Genomic DNA, 20,096 nt, shown 5'->3' with positions numbered 1-20,096 from the left:
TAATGGGAGGGCGGACGTATGCACAGCTGGATGTACCACGTCAAGGCCATGTCAATATGACTCGGACATAACCATAAACAACCTGATACACACTAAAGTCTCCCATCAGAAGGCATAGGAGAGCCCTTTGTCCAGAGCCACAGATCCGACCGCTATGCCCATGTGGTCATGTGCATACGTACGTATATGGGCCAGAATTACTCAAAACTCGGTGCGTACATTAGCAAGGACTCGAAGGAGTGCGGTGACAGCCGTCAAGTTGTTCGGATATGAGGTTGTCCAGAACTGCCAATCCAAGCGATATGCCCATGCATGTACAGTATGGGCATATACTGTTGACATCAGAGGTTTCCATCCATCCATCCTCCATCCATCTTCAACCACTTATCCATAGTCAGGTCATGGGGGCAACAGCTCCATACTTCCCTCTCCAGAGCAACATTAGTAACTTCCTCCTGTGGGATCCCGAGGCGTTCCAAGTCCAGTGAGTTGATGTGATTCCTCCAACTGCGCCTTGGTCTGCCAGGGTCTCCGCCCAGTGGGACGTGCCTCTACCTATAGGGAGATGCCCGAGAGGCATCCTAACCAGATGCCCGAACCACCTAAGCTGGCTCCTTTCCAAGCGAAGAAGTAGCGAGTCTAGCGACTCTACTCCGAGTCTCTCTCGCGTGACTGAACTTCTCACCCTATCTCTATGGGAGATGACAGCCACTTGTCGAAGAAAACTAATTTTGGCTGCTTGTTTTAGCAACCTTATTCTTTCCGTCATGACCCACACTTCATGACCATAGGTGAGAGTAGGAACAAAGATTGCTCGGTAGACAGCTCCCACAGAACCCCGGTCATACAGTATGCCTTCTACAAATCCACAAAACACATGAATATCGGACATGAATACTCCCAGGCCATCTTCAGGATCCCTGACGGAATCCACATTGCTCCTCTTGAATTTGAGGTTCGACTATCGGCCGGACCTGATATTTCCATATATATGGGAGTGATTTCCATAGAGTATATGGGCATAAAAGGGACACAGGTAGACAGACAGATACAGAGATATCCATAAATGGGCACATAGACACACAGACGGGTACTCTGACGAAGTCCCCGACACTATATGACACACTATAATCCGCCGGTGGTCAAACCACCGGCGGATGTAGCCAAACTATGTGAGGGCTGCATAGCGGTCCGAACCTCTACTGTATAAAATAGGACTTAAATGGTTTAAGTCATTTTGCTGGAGCCCACTTCAAGAAGCAGTGGTCTAGTAGTATAAAAACCGTGCTAGAGAAATAGATATGCCATATAGATATACCATAAGTAGGGTGGTCCCTGTCCCCAGTATAATTCGCTATTGATGAAGTGATCAATAGCCAATTGATATTATGTCAGCTACCTCAATGGTGTACAGCATATGAAACAGCAAAATGGCCAGCATGTGAATATGATGATCAATAGAGGCCTTGTCTTGCTTCAAACAAAGTCATGTAGTCATGTAGAAAGGAAATCAGATCAAATGTTAAATACTTTTGTAGCAGTGATGGGCCGATAACAGCAGGAAACTATCACCATAAATCCACCAAAGGGGTTATTGAATGTGACAAACACTTAAGAAAATATATGTTTAAGTGCTGCCCCCATTGACTGAAGTGTATGAAACACAGCAATATGGTTTAAATCAGCTAAAAGGATGGTACTTTATATAAACTGACTCATACAGTAAGCACCATTTACGTATGAATGAAAATGATGAAAATGATGTCCTTGATTTTAATCTTAATCCATGGTCTGACATTTTTCTCTTTACCAAGTAAGTCTGTCAAACTTGTATGACTTTGTGAGGTCATGGGTCATTTAAAATCTAAAGCCTGGCGGACGTCCATGCTGTCTTCCTGAGCCAAATCCCTGCCTCTCTACCACATGTTTCAGTCTCCTCTATTGAGAGGGCTTTTTCCTCCCTCTGTGAGTTAGCAGTCAAAGCAAGCGTCTGACATGAACACATGGCGACGCTGCCCTCCCAGGACAGGCCATCACCTAGAGCTGCTGAAAGGTTAGATGTACATTCAGGAAATGCTCCCTAATGGCCACAGCGTCCCAGCGGGGGATCAGTTTCCTCGCGGTTACACCGTGTCCTGTCTTTCCCTTTTCCTCTGTGGACTCCAAACCAACAAGCCACCTAGCTGTGCTGCTCAACAATGATGTCCTGGAAGGGTTGCAGAGGGCCTTCTGGTAGATTTATGAGCATGCTGCTTTTGTTTTTCCAAGGCGTCTTGCTTATTTTTGCTTCAGTTTTAGAGACTCCGGGTTGAGATAATGAATCAACAGACAGGGCCGAGGTCATGGACCTCAAGAGAGCTTCTCTTGACCGCTCATCTGCTTATACAATTTGTGCATTGATCAGACAGGTTTTGGGAAGGAAAGCACAACGTTGTATAAATGGTTGATTAGGCTTTCTAGTTCATTGGAACACAAAATCACACTATAATACTTGATTCAGTCTAGTGGTGCAACCGTTAATCATACTAACTGATTTGCTTATTTAATAAAATCGCACCTGTGTGAAGTGAGGGGCGCATCATCTCATTCCGGCCAATCACAATTTGCGTACTCACCTTGGTCTTCAGTGTTTGTGTTTACGGTTTACGCAATGTTTGTGTTTACACAAACATTCAAAACTCAACACTCGACAACACTCAAAACTGGCCATTCATTGTCAATAGCATTCAATGTTAGTGTTTCCACAAACACTCAAAACTGGCCATTGGCTATTTTTGCATTTTTACCTTTGAATTGTTTGATGTCAATTAATCAATAAAAATCACACCCGTGTGAACATCCTACGTACTGTACTGTACATCATCCTGCACCATCCAATCAGGGGCTAGCACCCCTCAACAAATCATATAGTAAGTGTAAAATAGGGCTTAATTGTTTAAACTATTCCGCATTTAGCTGGAGACCCCTGGAACCCCCACAAGGACCTGATAAGAAAATAATTGATAGTTGCACCCCCACCTCAGTAATCTTGGAAGTCTTGGAAGCATTGTTGCTGCAGCAGCTGCAGCGAGTATGGGAACGGCTCATGCGGAGTAGTCTTTGTAAACACTATACTTGGTTTACTGAGAACGTCAGAAATTAATTGAATGCACTCTTTGTTCTGAATCCAAGAAGAACACTTGTGCTACAGTATTGATTGTATAATAAGACTTGAGAAGGCTGTAATTTTAATCCCTTTGACTGTTCTATGGGAATATAGCAAAAGTGAAAGGCGATAGCTGAGGAGTATGACATGCCAGGGCTAAAATGAGCTATAAATAGCATTCGTCATCAGAGTCCTGGGAGGAACGTCCTCAGATGGATCGGGGCTAAACAGGCAGCCTGTGCTTGGTATGTATTCCAACGGTTCACTGCGGACAACCATAAACACAAGCCTGCCCATGACAGGGCTGCACCAGTACGGGTCTCAGACTTTTGTTTTTCTTCTCCGTCCATGCAGGAGTGGTGTGAAATCAATGCCTCCCCGCTACGACATAGGCCAAGTTCCACATAAATCATATCCTTCGCACACATCCAAGTGAGAAGTGTACAGTGCTGACAGCACATATGTTGCTTGTAACGGTTAATATGTACATCCCACACAACGATAATGTTTTTGTGGCGGATGGAGTTACTCCATGTGTAATGTTCTGTATGGTTGGGTTACGAGTGGCGGTTGTGAGCTGACCTGCGTACGATCAAAAACGATTATTTTTGACATTTGACATTGTTTTCTCTGTTCCTTTTCTTTTGAAATAACTCACGTCTTTCGTTGTTTTTCACCCATACAAAGCGGCTTTACAATGTCTGGTCACTAATTTAAGCCTCGCTCACCTCACGCTGAGGTGTATTCTCTCTTTCTCATCCTAACATGCCCCGAAGCTGTTTCTGTTGCAGCTAATAATGAGGTTTTACCTTCTGACACAGAGAATTGTATATTGTTGTATTTCACCTTGACTGTACCCCCTTGCTTTCCATTCTATTTCCATTCCATTCTATCAGCATCTCTATACCAGCTCCTACTTCAGCACATGACGTATAGCAAAAACAGCCAGTCATTGTGAGCTTTGTGAAAGCTTAAAAAATGTGTATCAATCTTTGAGAATTTGTTCCAAAATAGGGGTGCCAGGGTTGAAATGGCTAAACTCTCTCTCCTTCAAATCAAACCAGCACCTTATAATGGGCTGGCTTGACTGGCATTCCTCCTTTTGTAAAGGAGTCAGGCTTGACTATGGCAGAGCAGTTTACTAAGCGTCAGAATTTGAGGGGAGAAGGCAAAAGCCCTGGCGATGGGGGCCTTTTCTTCTGTCGCTGTCTGTTCACACAGTAGCTCAGAGGCCGTCTGCTCAGTGCTCAGAGGTCAAGGGGTCAAGTTAGGCACCCCGCTAATCCCTTCTCAAGCCTATTATGAGCTTCTGAATGTGTGGACACGAGCAGAGAGATGCCCTAAGTCCACGCAGTCATAACGATGTTCTTGATACCGTAAGAGTCGTCATCAATTCTGCATCGTCCAGGATGGTCTCCAGAGTACAAGACACGTTGGGGTCTAATTGGTTACCCGAACTGAGCATTATAATGTCTAGCTGTGTGTGCGTGTGTGTGTGTGTGTGTGTGTGTGTGTGTGTGTGTGTGTGTGTGTGTGTGTGTGCATGCGTGCATGCTCGCACACGCACAAACTGTCAGTTCTTGACACAGATTTGTGAGTGTGACGAAATTCATCCACACAGAGAAACATCCTAATTAAAAGCATAAAAACTTCCAACCGGTATAATGATGCCAATTAAAGTTAATTTTGAGCAAACAAACTAACACAATGACAAACATTCACAGACCCATGCTCAGGATCACAGACACGTGGTTTGTATTACTGTTCTTGTGTAGACATCCACATTTTAGGATGGCTTTGAAAATAGCCGATCTACAAGCTTGTAGATTGCCTATTTTTCGGTGCATGATATTGTATAAAACTTTTATCTTGTGAGGACCAGTAAAATGGCACAATGTCTATATCCCAAATTCTATCTTATAGGGGAATTTGGCCTTCACAAGTGCGTGCGTGCACGCACGCACGCACACTGACAGGATGTCCAGAAATCCAGAAGCGAGGAAACCCTGTGACTCAATAGGAAACAACACAGCGGGTGACGGAGTGTGTCGCCTGTCCCTGGAGGCGGCACGCACTTGAACCAGGTGCATTCCTCTCTGTATTTTTCCTGTTTACCGACTCGCTCGCCTGCCTGTTTGGCTGTTTTCCTTTGGTCCGCCAAAGTCAATATCCTCCCGTGGAGCTTGGAACTCTCGCCTTGCTTAACTGCTTTCTTCTGGCTGCCGGACGTCATTAAGGGGCTCAGAATATTGACCCCGGGAAGTCTGACAGAGTCTAGTGTGGGGTGCATTGTTTTGAAAAGGCCCTGGTTTGGGCTTTTGGCTATTTGTGGACCCTCCGAGATCCTCCTGCATATCAAATTTATCCAACATGTTATTTTCTACTCACGTCCACATGGCTAAATTAAAACAATTCAATGTCCAAGGACTTCCTTTAAGTATAAATTAATTTCCTGGCCCTGAACTGACAGCCTCTCCAGTCTGACTCTCCACTTGACTGAAATGTTTTAGCAGTATACAGTGGTGGAAACGTACTCAATTGCAGTATTTGCGTCAAAGTATACTTCAAATATTACTAAGTGAAAGCAAGTACATGCTTTTATAGATAGATACAGTTACAAAGAGAAACTTTCTTTTTAATAGCAATGCATTGTTGTATTGAAATGTAGAATACAAATGTTCATCCATCCATCTTCAACCCAGTGGGACGTGCATCGAGGACCTCCCTAGGGAGACGCCCGAGAGGCATAAAACCAGAAGCTGGCTCCTTTCCATGTGAAGGAGCAGCGGCTCTACTCCGAGTCTCTCCCGTGTGACTGAACTTCTCACCCTATATCTCTAAGGGAGATGCCAGCCACCCGTCGGAGAAAACTCATTTCGGCCGCTATTCGCGACCTTATTCTTTCGGTCATGAGACTCATGACCCACACTTCATGACCATAGGTGAGAGTAGGAACGAAGATTGCTCGGTAGAGAGCTTTGCCTTCTGGCTCAACTCTCTTTTCGTCACAACATTGCGGTACAGCGACTGCAGTAGCGCCCCTGCCGCTCCGATTCTCCGGCTGAGATCATATTTTTTTTCATCCAATAAAATAAATATTTGCAATTCTCTGCATTTCGTTTGACTGCATACCCCGCATTCCACGCTATTTCATCCATGTTCTTCCCCTGCGTAATACGCTAAACCCGCTATTTGTTTCATGTATTCAATTCGCCGTTCTTTTTATAATTAAAAATAAATAGCGGATTTGTCGCGGACCTGGTGACGAGGCCGCCGCGTTATGATGACGAAACCGGAAATCGACCCGTGCACTGGGCTGCAAGGGCTTCTGGGAAAATGAGTTTAATGCAAGTGAATGGTGGTTTTGACTGGGCTCTGCGAGCTCTTATTGCTTGTTGTTCTTCCGCATCACAACGGTGGATTTTTCGGTTCGACAACAAGCCATGGGACTATTTTCAGGGGGACTTTCATGGATCAAAAGCGCAAATACTTCGGTGTATGCTCCAAAGGTGATTAAACAATCTCGGCAGCCTCTGTATACACTATACAGTATGTCAACTTTTAATATAAAGCCCTCAAAGTGTTAAAATTCTTTCTGGCATGAGTGCTGCTGTTATAGCGTCCCACATGCATTGAGTGACGGCCCGCATCATGTACAGTATGCAATGATTTGACAACGATCAACCATGAATAACTACCCAACACCAGAGCAAAACGAAATAAATAAAACATTTATTATATACAAAAATTATATCAGCGTATATTCGATTTTGATGTAAAGTGTCAAATAGTGGTTTTGATATTTTAATATATACTGGTAGTTTATTATTCTGTGAAACCCCTGCTGTATAAACACTTAATTTAAAATGACATAAATGTCGGAGCAGAACTTGTGCATGCCAGATTGGTGCGTCAGAGAATACCACGGGCCAACTATAGGGTTGACTACTGCAATTCAAAAATATTTATTGTAAGAGGATAACCTAAAGGTCCTTTTACCCAAATATTGTTCCCATTAAGTGTTTTATAATTGAAAAATGTCAAAAATAGACATTGTGCTTTGAGCAGTGCAGTAATGAAATGATGTAGCTTATAAATAACATTGAGCAATGTGCTCATCCATGCCAGAACGGCAGACAGTCATGTGGGAGCAGACCTCAGAGTTTTCTGGCATGTCCGTTCTTTGTCTGCAGTGTATAGTGCTCTGCTGCCAGACGGGGGGGGGGGGGGGACTACCCTGACTTCTACAGTATATTTACAGTACTGACATTTCTTGGCCTGGTTCCCCATGGCTCGCTTGACCCCAGGTTGTGATATCGCTCAGATGACTGCACTCAATATGTGTGGTCAATGATTGGTCCTTCATAGCGTGGCCTTTGCTCTAACACGTTACTGCCCACGCAATTCACCACGCAATTCACCACAGGCAACAGATTCACACGTGCACGCACGCTCGCACGCGCAGTGTGTTTGCTTACAAACTCAAAGGCTCCAGCACTTTCATACAGTATATTCCCAAGACAAACTCCCAAAGATAAACAAAGAAGGGCTCAGACTGGAATGAGCAGAGCTGTATGGAGTTGTATCTCTGTTGTTCGCATACTGTAAGAAGCAAACACAACCTGCTAGGCTGCTGCCTGCCACGCAAGGACATCAAGGTGTTTTGTTGACGTAGCTGAGGTGGTTTTGAGGTAGCTGGTGTTTGGTGGTTCTTAGTTTACACTACGTAGCTATACTACTACTTAGAAAAGCAGAGATATTTTTTCCGTTTCATCAAAAGTGTAGGCCTATATACTTCTGAATGTAGTTTTTTTTTGTACTACTAATGCATTGGATGGGGTTGGTGGAGATTGTTTTCTCTTCTTCTTTTTTTTACATTGTCTTGCATAATAACACCCCTGTTGCAGGCAGTGTTGTTTTTGGCAGCAAATTTATATTTTAGTTTTAGTCATAGTCTCATAGTTTCAGTCACATTTTAGTCACCTGGAATGTCTTAATGTTAGTCTAGTTTTAGATTTTAGTCGACTGAATCTACAGTTGATTTAGTCAACTAAAATGTATTTTGGCGGGCCTTGATGCCGTCGTAATGTTTTTAAACTGGCTGAAAATAGCCGATCTAGATCTTTTTTTTTTTTTTAAGTTTGCTAATGTGTGTGTGTCTGTGTGTGTGTGTGTGTGTGATACAACTGCGCCCTCTGGTGGCGGGCGGGTGGTGTCACAGCGTGACACACGCACAGACAGACAGTTTTGCTTGGCTTCCATAGTAAGCTGCTCATTGCGTTCACAATAATTGAAGTTGGTTCAGTCTGTTTGTGGGTTTTATAAATATTTAACCAATGAAAATAATTAACAAAACCGATTTCCTGAAGAGTTTTGGCCATATAAACCCGACAGTGACGATGTATCATTTGGTGTTAGTGTTATGGGCCCGCAATTTCATATTTAGGGCCACCAAAATCATCTGGCCTTTACCACCACGTCAAACTTTCCATCTACTGTACTCAGTCTCACACATTCTCCCTCTCCTGGAACAGTAATTCCCTCATTGGTTTGGTATGTGCCACCCTGAGAACGCCAGGGGAGGCATGGCAAGTTTCTGGAGTGTCACCCCACTCCAGGCCAACGCTGTTATCATCCCGCACTCTGCCGAACATGCCGGCACCTCAGCGCCACACTTGTCTCAACCAGCGTCTCTCAGCCACACAGAATGGCAGCGCTTGTCCTTGAAGTTTGAGCCAGTTTGAAGTGAATTGACTTGTTGGAAAGGGCATGCAGCTAGGTGTCTTTCGTTAACCACTTTCACCCTGGCATACACATTGGGGCATTTCATTATCGGTGATTTTTCTTTTTTAGCTAAAATAGCATACGTACTACACTAAGTCACAACGCCTTCCAAACAATTGCAAATGTATAATAGGAATTAAACATGTTATAAGTGATAAAGGCTCTATATTCTGATTGTAATCATTGATATTGAATGTTGAATAACGGGGCTCTCTCAGCTCTCTAATAAACGGAAAATAAATGTATCATCCAATAAGGAAAGAGAACCCATCATCTTAAATGTTATATATTTCCAATTGCTATTCACGTGTACCCTGTATGAGAGCTGTTTTAACATATATTTTAGCCAAAGAAATCTAACTTTCAACCCAGTTAAGTCGATAAGTAAAGGAAAAATACTGAGGAGAGAAACTACCTGAAGTTTCATTTGATTGTATTTTATTTACTTGTGAATGGCTATAGTGATTGCATACAGTACTTGCATCAAACCACAGTAGACCTAATTCCCAGGTTTATATTGTGGCCTGCTGTTCTGTCAAACAAATACTACATATTGAGTTTACATATTCTCCTAACCAATAAGTGTTCTGTAGTACTACTACCACAGGCCCTGTGGCACAGGGCTGTATTACTTTCTGTGGTCAATATTCTTTTGATCATTCATCGCTGGGGCTTTTTCTGTTGTTGTCAGTGGTTTATATAGACATGCAGACCTTTTGGGGTTATTCCAGGTGGTTGTCGTCTTTGAAGATTGGCTCCGGCTGCCTTCAACCAGATTCATACGACGACGACGGCGGCGTTGCATATCAAAAGCCAACCTACAAGCTCACAACGCACAGCGGATGTGATACGTTGTGAGCTTGTAGCTCGGCTATTTACGGTGTGCAACACCGCCCTGCGACAAAGTATAACTTAGGCTGCCCTGGATTTACATGTGTTCTCGAAGGCTTTAACAAACACTTTTATCCATGAATTCTTAATCGCAAAACCTCTCAAAGTCTCATGGATTGTACCCAATCCCCAGTCAACCGTGAACCTGCTGATGCATTGTATTTTTCAACACCATGCTTCATAGGAGCTGTATATTTACATTGCAGGTATTTATGAGGGTGCATGGTCAATGGCAAGCGGTGTAACAGACGGCGGGCCAATGGGCCTGTCAGGGGAAATAATTCAGCTCTCCTCAAAAGTCCGGCGAATTGCTTTAACTATGCTATCTCGTAACGTGACGTCAAATTCGTTATTGTAGACAGACTTGAGAAACGGCAGACTCTACCCATTTGTTCTCAAGAGCCCCACACACACACACACACTGACTTACAGTAAAACATGATACCTCTTCATTAATTCCGCTGATTGGAACGCAGCCCAGTAGGATATGCAGTCTGAGGACAAGCAGTGGTGTGTGTGTGTGTGTGTGTGTGTGTGTGTGTGTGTGTGTGTGTGTGTGTGTGTGTGTGTGTGTGTGTGTGTGTGTGTGTGTGTGTGTGTGTGTGTGTGTGTGTGTGTGTGTGTGTGTGTGTGTGTGTGTGTGTGTGTGTGTGTGTGTGTGTGTGTGTGTGTGCGCGTGTATATGAGCACACCTTCCTTGCATGAGCAAGTGTGCACACAGCTTGACATCCTGGCACATACGTGTAGATACATTACAGTATGTGCATGTTAAGTATGGTGTGTTGGCACGTGGGGAGAGAAACCCCTCCACCTCTCATTGTGTGCGTGCGTGTGTGAGTGTGCGAAGTCGGACCCAAAAGCGAAGTCTTGCATCCATCTTGTCTGACAGCTCCCACATTTCTCCTAATTCCAGGATTTCTCGCTATCTCACTCTTCATTACATGGCACGTTTTCTTTACACACACACATGCACATGCTTGCAGTCACACACGCGCATGCAATCACACACGCATGCGGTCACACACACGCATGCAGTCACACAGACACACGCATGTGCGCGCACACACACACACACACACACACACACACAGCATCGGCATCATAGCCAGCTCATTCATCAGCAGATGGATTGACAGTCAACCGTATACTCCATCATCAGGTACTGGCCCAAATCCGGTGCCATCTTATCTGCATTCCAGCTGTAAAGTTAGACATCCTTTGAGCCCCCTTTATCCAGATTGGTGAATGGAGGAGTTTCCTTTACATTGTTGGAGGCGAGCAAGCAGCTAATATAAACCACTCTGTTGGTCGGTCTGCCTGTATCCCTGCATCCTGATTGGTTGAGAGGTCACGCAACACTTTACGTTTTAGCGTGGCTCTAAATGTATATTAAAAGACACTGCAGACTTTGTTATCGTTACTTATGATTTGTATCAATGTAATGTTGTGTATACTATGGCCAATACATTTTTACCCTACTTATAGTACAGGTAAACCAAGAGCTGGTCTCAGCTTGTCACAGAGTATGGGCTTTGGGGGTTTTAACCCATTTAGACCTGCATGAGGCCGATTCTAAAAACACCTTCTAAAACCTAAGGTTTCTGAAAAATCACACCTGTGTGAAATGTTGCTCGTTTACATAATGACGTAAGTTTTCCCTTCAATGTCAATGGCATTTAATGTTTTGATGATTAATTTACATCATATTTGGAATTATCATCTCTTATCATCATCATGCATGATCTCATACTGGCCAATCAGAATGCCTGTTGCCTGTGATTGGTTAGCTCATTTGCTCGTTTACATATGACGTAACTTTTCCCTTCAATGTCAATGGCGTTTAATGTTTTGTTGATGTTTAATTTACGTCATAGCAGAATTCTGGCGTAATTTCTCCGTTCAATCCGTTTCTCCGACATTTGACTTGAATTCCCCTTTCATTGTCAATGGCAAATCGTGTAGGGACAAAAGCTGTTTATAGAAGGGGCTAGCGCCCCTTAATAAGACTTTTGTTTCTACATGTATAGCAAAAATCACACCTGTGTGAAGTGAGGGGCGCTCTTATCGTCGTACATCATCATGACGCAACATGTCGATTTGCTCAGACACATATGACGTAAATTCTCCTTTCATTGCCAATGGTAAATGTGACACAAGTTAGGACAAAAAAGCTGTATATAGGAAACTAAGGTAAGGACACAGAGGTAAGGGATGTATAACAACGTATAGGTTGCACCAGGTCTAAATGGGTCAAACAATATATAGGATTTTTTCGTTTGTTTGTTAGGTTTTTTGTGGTGTACCACTGTACAATGGATATTGCACCAGTTGTTTTCTTACAGCTATAATTCTCCTAGTGTTTGCTCTACCACAGATAGGTGTTACTGCTGTTCTTTGTCTAGCTGGGAGCCTACGCTACCTGATTTACTGCATGTTATCGTCAGCCTCCACTATCTCTCAGACCAATCTGGTTTCACTTGGACTCCCGGCTCTATTTAAGAGCACTTTGTCAGCACAATGAAAGGAGGAGATATTCCTCCCCAATGAAGCGCGGGGAGGAATAATGCATGTGTGTAGCAAAGAAAGGGAAGATTTTATTTAATGGAGCTGCCGGTGCTGAAATCTTCTAATGCCTTCAAGATGTTTGGAACTGGTGGACGCTTTATGGTGCAGATGGAAATATGGTAGAAAATGTTTCCAACAATTGCAGCGCAATGCAACCTCAATCAAACGGCTATAATTCTTCATGCCTGTATAGAACACTCTCTTTCCCTGAAGGATTAGCATCTTGGAGGGCAGAAAATCGGCAGCAAGATATAGCGTATGGTATTGACATAGTTGTAATCTCGGGGAAGTGGTCCGACGCCTAATCTGCTTCCATGCGCCGTTGGAGTGGCACAGCAAACAAAAGCCGCCAGGGGATTGTGACCCCACAGTGGCCACAGGCTGTTTACTCGGCAGAGAGACTGACAGACTGGGACAAGTCCACACTGCGGATACGTGACTGAGGTCACAAAACCACCCTACAGCGACAACAGCAACACCCTGCAACAGAAACTCTAATCACTAACTCTCTTTTTCTGCCAGCTATCTTCCAACCTCCCTAATGTAATGCTCCATCCTTCTCTTTGGGCCCACATATGGATATTACACATACTGTATACTTTATAGTAACAGTATAGTCCTCTGCTACAGTATACTGTACCTAATGTCACACCGAGTCCCTCTTGTAGCTCATGCAAGAATTAAAGGATGAGGGGAGGGGATCTGTGCGTTGGCGTCCACTGTCTGCGGTAGTCTTAAATGCTTTACGCCCCGTTGATAGACCCCAAATATCCTTGGTCAATGCCTGGTCACATTGGAAATGTCCCCCAGCACCACTGAGATATAGTGCAGTGAACAACACAAATAGTATTCCAGCAGTCCCCAGGGCAGTGGGTGGAACACCCAGGCTGTGCAGCACTCGCCAAGTCCATGATAGTTTACAGTAACCTTGTCTCATGTCATGAGACGAACAGAGACCTCGGCCTACCGATATGTACATTAGTGACATCTACAGTAAATTCAATGAATGGGCATAAAATAACAGCATTGCAGAACCAGTGCATAGACTTTAGGGCAGTCCTTCATATGGGATGGTGTCGCGATTGATTTTCAAAGCAGCTGAGTGTGTGTTTGTTAGCCCTGTTTTTCTCCGCTGTTCTAGCCACTATACGTTGAATTTCAGTTTCTAACAGAGGTATCAGTATAGGTGGAGATCTCGGATTGTCTGATTGGCCACACTAGTCTGAAGCCAAATTTATGCTCATAAACGCTCAGTGACAGCTTGTAGATCTGCTATTTTTGGCGCGTGACACCGCTGTGCGGCGAAGTATGAATCGGGCTTACCTCGATCCTTATGTTGTCCAACCAAACCTTTCTCTCATCCATCCTCCAAGTAATTTCAGCCTAATTACTTTGTTGTCCAACGTGGTGGGGAGACTACTTGTTGACAAGACTTGCAAGACAAGAGCATTTTAAGTCTCTCGCTTCACCAAATAGCAGTGATCTTGGCAACAGCATGCACAAGTTTAGTCATTTCGTTGATTGTTTGCTCGTTTTATTTTGTCATTTGTAGGCTATTGCAGGCATATCGACATAGAAATTTGATTTGATTCTAATTCAGCACTTTCACCTTTCATATTGCTGACAGTGATGTGTTCTTTCAATATCATGGATACGAAATTGGTACAGTACATGTACATCTCTCTCTCTCTCTCTCGCTCTCTCTCAACTGCTACTCTCTCAACGCCACCTTGTAGCAGCAGCCTTCATGGTGTTGTAGGTTTTGAGAGAATAATGTCTATGTTAGACCTTAAATATGTGCCTGTGGCCACAGTGCCATGTCCTCGCCTCAGCCTCAGCTGTCTCCTCTGACTCATACACTCAACACTGTTGCCACGGCTACCATTTATTAATATTGGTCCATAACTTTGAGCCTCTCCAGCAAGCAGTGTTGAGGCTGATGGCCGCCACCATCTCTGAATCCCCAGATGTGTACAGTAGGCATGCAACGATTCACTCAACTCATGATACGATTCCAATCACGATATTAGGCTCACGATATGAATTTTCATGATTCTTTAAACACACAATTATTTTCCAGACAAATTACAGAAAAATATGTTTATTATTATTATTATAATTTCTCTTACACAAATCCAGTGTTTTCTTTTTTCTTTTATAATACTGTTTGTTTTCAAAACTATAGCAAATGACAGGAAACCTTTTTCTCTATCATTTCTCTTCCTGTTTTTTAACAATACTCTTACCCTCTTTTCAATCCTGAGGTATAAAATATAAACTGTACTATCCTCTTTTCAATACTGTGCAGTAACTAACAAGCAAATGACAGGAATCTTTTTACACAAGTTTAACTCGATTGCGCGATCTCTCTGTGTTTGGATCACGATACATGTTTTTATTAAATCGATTTAAATTGTCACTGGTTTATATTGATATATTTCGATATACTATATATCGTTACATGCCTAGTGTACAGCACTACACATGCACACGCACGAAAATATACACTTTTGTTGTACAGTGGTGTCGCTCACTGAAAATATCTGACTTTCAAGCACATCGTGTCAGATTTTCACTTCAAAATCAGTTTGTTTCAGTGAGTGACATGGTCATAATGGCAAAGTGCAAATTTTGCTTCAGAGTATTGGGGCAAATGAAATATAGACTGTGGATGAGTGCACCTATACAGTGTTAAGTGCTAACTGCTAAGTGCAGGATTTTAATCAGAACAGGGTGTGCACTGATTGTAACTGAAGTATCAGATAAATGAGTCACCAGTGACCCCCTCTGGTTAAGAAAGTTCTACAGTTCCACATCCCTGTTTAACCATTAAAAAGCATCTGTGTCATTTTGGATTTACAAGTGAAGATGAAGTGAAGATACAAGTGAAGTTGAAACCAGCTCAATTTATTTGTAGCTGTTGTAGGCAGCTACAAATATTTGATGTATGTTTGTGGCTTCATGTCACTGACATCCATTGCAAAATAATGGTAGCCTGTATGTATCTGTGTATCTGCCTGAGTGAATGCAGCATTACAGGCAATCACAATGTAGGGTTAATTTAGAATTGTGCTATGCTGTAGATAGAATACTCTATATGTAATTATGCATTATATGTTTTCACCTGGGAGGGTGTTGATTATGACTATGCTGTGCCGGTTGGTTCCATCTTGACATGAACATGTCAAAAAGAACATCACGTCATGTTAATTCTAATCTAATGGATTCTTACAAAGAAGTCTTGAGGGTCAGTACCCATTTCTGGTCCGCAAATGGAGGATGACTTGATTTCAAACAATCATGGAGAGAATGCACCTCCATCTGGTCACAGGGTGTTACTGACTGTGATTAAAAATAATATGCGTGAATTGACATGCATCTCTAGCAATACACTTCCTTACCAACAAAGACACTCAGTTGAGGTTACAATTTTACATCATTCTTTGTCACGGCTGCCTCTATCCATGTTTGGACTGTTGCGGTATTGTGCAAATGAAACTATCTTGAACGTTTAATGTGTCTTTTATTGACTTCACATATTTCCTGTAATTACTGTTACAGGAAATTAATGTTAGGGTTGGCCAAACATTAACCGGTGTGTTCTGCAATGGAGGCTACATTGGACCACGGTCAAAGTACAGATGCTCGTCTACAGCTGGCTGTCAATCAATAAATATACAGGTTAACTAGAACAGTAGAAGAAACACATATTTTAGTGTGTGTATTTAAGTGTGCATAATGACACTCGGTGTAGCTCTCATTCCTTTATTCAGATTTTGTGAATACTAGGAAATACTAGGCTTTATTTCCTGCATTTTTATAATTAACCCAAGGGGGGTTCAAAGGTTGTGCAAAGACCTAAGCTAAGCTAATTCTAAATTGAAAATGGTCTATAAAAGAAAGCAATGTCCTCCACACTTGTGGAATCATGCCCATAATGTGTATGCTCTCGTGTGTGTGTGTGTGGGTGTGTGTGTGTGTGTGTGTGTGTGTGTGTGTGTGTGTGTGTGTGTGTGTGTGTGTGTGTGTGTGTGTGTGTGTGTGTGTGTGTGTGTGTGTGTGTGTGTGTGTGCATATACTGTATGTATGTCCATGTCCTATTGGCACACAGACTCCAGCTGATTCAGGTTTTTCTACGTCCGAGCATAGACATGGTAACGCCCCGCCTGCCTCTGATTGGCCTACCGAGTCGACACTGCCGGCCTTACCAGAGTTTCCTCCGAGGTGGAAGATACACAATGCTGGATAGTCTGCCGTGAGGTTACTCCGTGGTGGCAAATAAATAAATAATACAAGTATGATATATAATACAAGAGAATGACAGCTTGGCACGCACAACAGTAACTTATTTTTGTAGAAGAGGCAAACTAATATTGTTTATGCTCATGCTGTTGGCCTGTTTATTTGTATACCGGGTACATGTGTAAACTTGAAACATTATTGTATTGTAAAAAGGTCTCTTTTCCCTTAATCCATTTTTTTGTGTAACGGTATTAGTTTACTATAATTAGATGAATACATTGATGTTTATCTTTTTTAGTATAATAATATTAGTTTACTATAATTAGATTACTACACGATAATCAACACTAACACTTTAATTTAGAACACAGCCAAATCAAATCATAGTACATACTGTACGTATTCAATCAATTATTAAATCAAAGCAAACGGCACAAACAAATGTAAGTTACAAGTTACTGTTGCGTGTTGCCTTTCTCTTGTAGCCTACTCGTATTATTTCCCACCACGGAGTACATCTCGGAGGACAGGCAAGACGGGCAGTGTCGGTAGGCCAATCAGGCAGGCGGGGCGTTACCACGTCTATGCTCGGACGTAGAGTAGATATACGCCATTCAGGCACCTGCCTTTGTGTGTGTTATCCTTCCTGCTACACTAACTGAAAGGGGGCACCCGTTTATCCGTCCACCTTCTCCTACCATGACATGCTTTGTTTTTGCTTAAATGTAAGTCGCTCTGGATCAAGAGCGTCTGCTAAATGCCTAAATTGTAATTTGAATGAAATACTATGTTATTACGCAACATTTTAAGAGTCCCACAGCCAATAGTCCGACAACCAATAGGCACCCCAATAGTCCAACATGCCAATGTACTAGAGTCCGACAGCCAATAGTACGGCATGCCAATAGTCCGACATGCCACCGACCCCTCCCCTTTTCACTGCACACACACAAACACAAACACACCCACATGGGGGGCAGGCATTTGTCCTGTACTAAGAGTCCGACAGCCAATAGTCCGACAACCAATAGTCCGGCACCCAAAAACGTTACTGCTCTGCTTGCCCCCAGTATTCATAAGGTCCACACACACTGCACTTGGACAACTGGGCACCTAGGGACATGTTGCCACCTGGACAACTCGGCACACGGTCACTTGGACAGCTGGCCAAGAAAACCAACTGGCCACTAGGGACATGTGGCCACCTGGACGAGTGGGCTAACCTAAACATAACCGCAAGCACGGGAGCAGTGCAGTTCGAACGGTAGTCCGACCATTGTTTTCGCATGTCGGACTGTTGGTGGGTCTAATCTTAGTGTGCATCCCCCAGTGGGCACCTGGCCACCTGGACAACTGGCCACCTGGATGAGTGGGCACCTGGACAACTGGCCACCTGGACAACTGGCAACCTGGACAACTGGCCACCTGGACAACTGGCCACCTGGACAACTGGCCACCTGGACAACTGGCCACCTGGATGAGTGGCCACCTGGACAACTGGCCACCTGGACAACTGGACAACTGGCCACCTGGACAAGTGGCCACCTGGACAAGTGGCCACCTGGACAACTGGCCACCTGGACAACTGGACAACTGGACAACTGGCCACCTGGACAAGTGGCCACCTGGACAAGTGGCCACCTGGACAACTGGCCACCTGGACAACTGGCCACCTGGATGAGTGGGCACCTGGACAACTGGCCACCTGGACAACTGGCAACCTGGACAACTGGCCACCTGGACAACTGGCCACCTGGACAACTGGCCACCTGGATGAGTGGCCACCTGGACAACTGGCCACCTGGACAACTGGACAACTGGACAACTGGCCACCTGGACAAGTGGCCACCTGGACAAGTGGCCACCTGGACAACTGGCCACCTGGACAACTGGACAACTGGCCACCTGGACAAGTGGCCACCTGGACAAGTGGCCACCTGGACAACTGGCCACCTGGACAACTGGCCACCTGGATGAGTGGGCACCTGGACAACTGGCCACCTGGACAACTGGCAACCTGGACAACTGGCCACCTGGACAACTGGCCACCTGGACAACTGGCCACCTGGATGAGTGGCCACCTGGACAACTGGCCACCTGGACAACTGGACAACTGGCCACCTGGACAAGTGGCCACCTGGACAAGTGGCCACCTGGACAACTGGACAACTGGACAACTGGCCACCTGGACAAGTGGCCACCTGGACAAGTGGCCACCTGGACAACTGGCCACCTGGACAACTGGCCACCTGGACGAGTGGGCACCTGGACAACTGGCCACCTGGACAACTGGCAACCTGGACAACTGGCCACCTGGACAACTGGCCACCTGGATGAGTGGCCACCTGGACAACTGGCCACCTGGACAACTGGACAACTGGCCACCTGGACAAGTGGCCACCTGGACAAGTGGCCACCTGGACAAGTGGCCACCTGGACAACTGGCCACCTGGACAACTGGCCACCTGGACAACTGGCCACCTGGACAAGTGGCCACCTGGACAACTGGCCACCTGGACAACTGGCCACCTGGACAACTGGCCACCTGGACAACTGGCCACCTGGACAACTGGGCACCTGGACAACTGGCCACCTGGACAACTGGACAACTGGACAACTGGCCACCTGGACAAGTGGCCACCTGGACAAGTGGCCACCTGGACAACTGGCCACCTGGACAACTGGCCACCTGGATGAGTGGGCACCTGGACAACTGGCCACCTGGACAACTGGCAACCTGGACAACTGGCCACCTGGACAACTGGCCACCTGGACAACTGGCCACCTGGATGAGTGGCCACCTGGACAACTGGCCACCTGGACAACTGGACAACTGGCCACCTGGACAAGTGGCCACCTGGACAAGTGGCCACCTGGACAACTGGCCACCTGGACAACTGGCCACCTGGACTACTGGCCACCTGGACAAGTGGCCACCTGGACAACTGGCCACCTGGACAACTGGCCACCTGGACAACTGGCCACCTGGACAACTGGGCACCTGGACAACTGGCCACCTGGATGAGTGGGCACCTGGACAACTGGACACCCAGACAGCTGGCCACCTGGATGAGTGGGCACCTTGACAAGTGGGCACCTGGACAACTGGACACCCAGACAGCTGGCCACCTGGATGGCGTGGTGTGGCCATCCTCCTGGATGGCACGGCGTGGCTAATTAATGTAATTGGTGTAAATGCAGCTGTCTTGGCATTTGTACCAATCAGGTTGGAAAGTCCTTCAATACTTTTTTACTATAGTAATACTTTCAGTTTCTAAAATACCTTACTGAAAAGAAATGCACAATTCTGAACAAAAAGACAAAAAGTAAATATTAATTCAAAATAAAATTGGGAAAAAATATTCTAAAATTGTATTTGATTATTACTTACAGTAGGCTATATGAATACCAGACGACTCGCCCCTTTACCAACTCGCCCGCGCAAAATGTGTTAATGTAGTTAACAGTT

At 44.7% G+C, this 20,096-nt stretch overlaps 1 protein-coding gene across 1 annotated transcript in view; it reads left to right on the top strand.

Moving 5' to 3' along the window:
* Positions 1-7,278: 7,278 nt before the first annotated feature.
* Positions 7,279-20,096, top strand: part of tspan6 (tetraspanin 6) — a 147,839-nt gene continuing 135,021 nt past the window's right edge. Inside the window, exon 1 of the mRNA XM_083785525.1 lies at positions 7,279-7,289. The gene's annotated coding sequence lies outside the window, so the exon portion shown is untranslated. The remainder of the gene's footprint in view (positions 7,290-20,096) is intronic.

The sequence above is a fragment of the Protomyctophum parallelum genome, assembly GCF_964188405.1.
Source record: "Protomyctophum parallelum genome assembly, chromosome: 16".
Taxonomy (NCBI): domain Eukaryota; kingdom Metazoa; phylum Chordata; class Actinopteri; order Myctophiformes; family Myctophidae; genus Protomyctophum; species Protomyctophum parallelum.
The sequence above is the reverse complement of the archived record's forward strand: the minus strand, read 5'-3'. Positions and strand labels throughout refer to the sequence as shown.